We start from the raw sequence: 2,016 nt of genomic DNA, 5'->3' as shown, positions 1-2,016 counted from the left end.
TTTCTTTCTTTCTTTCTTTCTTTCTTTCTTTCTTTCTTTCTTTCTTTCTTTCTTTCTTTCTTTCTGCTTATGTCAGCAAGGCGTTCCTGAACAGAGGCCTGATGGGAGGAGTCCAGGTAGAGCAGACACACTTCTCCCCACTGAAGCATTCTGGGGATATTACCTAACTTTGTGGTGTTCTGAGAATCTGTTGCTTAACTTTCTCAGGCGCCAGGTTCTTCCTGTGCAAGCCTTGGGCAGCAGAACTTCCTGTACAGGACACTGTGCCGATCCAAGTCTGTGAGAGGTAATGTTTATATAAAAGACTGAATACATTAAACTAAAGATGTAACTGTACTTCAGGGTTTGGTGATGGTGGTGTTTGGTTTGGTTTTGAGACAGGATCTCACAGAGCCAAGGCTGACTTGGAACTCCTTAATCCTCCTGCCTTTGCCTCTCAAGTGCTAGAATTACAGATATGTGCCAATGGGCCTGGTGTGTGTGTGTGTGTGTGTGTGTGTGTGTGTGTGTGTGTGTGTGTTGGCTTCTTACTTCTCCAAATAGACCGTGAGTCTCTTGAAGGCCAAATACCTGTCACCACTTGCCTTTGTTCCCGCACCTCCTCTAAGTGCTGGAAACAGTGTCTACTCAGGGCAGGGAATAGGGACGGCAGGGCTCTTGTCATCTTCAAAGCCCCTGTTTTTCTTAGAATCAAGATGCTTGCCTGGAGAAATGGGAGATGTACTTGTTGGGGGCTGGGGCATGGAGAGAGCCAAGGACCAGGCAGCTGCTGTTAGGCTTTGGCCACAGACCTCTCCACTCCCTGCTGGACACCCAGCAGCAATACAAGGGGCAACTACTCACAATTCTGCGTTTGCTTGAATTGTGGAAGGTAAGACATTGCTTCTGAAGCGGGAGTATTTTACCCATCCCTCAATTGAGATGGTCTTCAGAGCTGGCTAGAGGGATAGGAATCATCCATTATTGCATTGATCATGTGCTAACCTGAGGCACCTGGTTATGGACATTTGGATGGCAACATAATCTACCACCACCATGACTCCCAACTGATGGCATGTCAGGCAGGAAAGGCAGGCCCTCTGGGCTTTCTCTCTGGCTGCTACAATAGACAGTCATGTGCTTGTTCTGTCTCTTCTCCATTTGTGCCAGCCTGTCTCCTAGCAGCCAGCACCTACCACTTCTTACCTGCAACCTACTTTACATGTATGCAAGGCAGGATGGGTAATTTATAACACACTAGAGGTGTCCCTTTACTAGAGCTTATACATTTCCCAGTCCCCTTGCCCCAGAGCCAGGAGCAAAATGAAATCTATGTTGAATACTGTTTTTAAAAACTTCACAGAATTAAGTTTCTTTTGCACACCTTAGCACTGTCTTACAGACTTCCTTTCCTTACATTAACACACACACACACACACACAGACATACACAGATATACACAGACACACACATACACACTCACAGACACACACTCACACACACACATACACACACAGACATACACATACACACTCACATACACACAGATACAGACACACACAGACAGACACACACTCACATACACACAGATACAGACACACACAGACAGACACACACTCACAGACACGCACACACCCCTGCCAGATCAACTCTACACACTGACTCTTTATCTTAGCACCTGGGGCAGGAGCTTTACTGCCCCATCTTCCTATACACTAACTTTCAGACACCTCAGGAATACTGTGCCGATGATCACCACAAAGCTCTGTGATTCGTAAGAGCAATTGCAAACCCTTAGCCAGCCTCTCTCAGTTATTAAAGAAACATTATTACTCTCCTCCCTTCTCCCTACCCTTGCTTTACAATAGAATATTAAGAATGAGAAAGGCACTCCTGAAACAGGCTAGCAAGCTGGGGAAAGGGCCAAACCTCAAAAAGCCAAGAACCAGTATTCTTTAATGAATAGCAGAATTATATGTTTGTGTGAGATTGGCCCCTTTGATAAAACCCTGATTCTAGAGAGAGCAGGAGCAGGGG

The sequence above is a fragment of the Mastomys coucha genome, unplaced genomic scaffold, assembly GCF_008632895.1.
Source record: "Mastomys coucha isolate ucsf_1 unplaced genomic scaffold, UCSF_Mcou_1 pScaffold23, whole genome shotgun sequence".
Lineage (NCBI taxonomy): Eukaryota > Metazoa > Chordata > Mammalia > Rodentia > Muridae > Mastomys > Mastomys coucha.
This window is presented reverse-complemented; position numbering follows the sequence as displayed.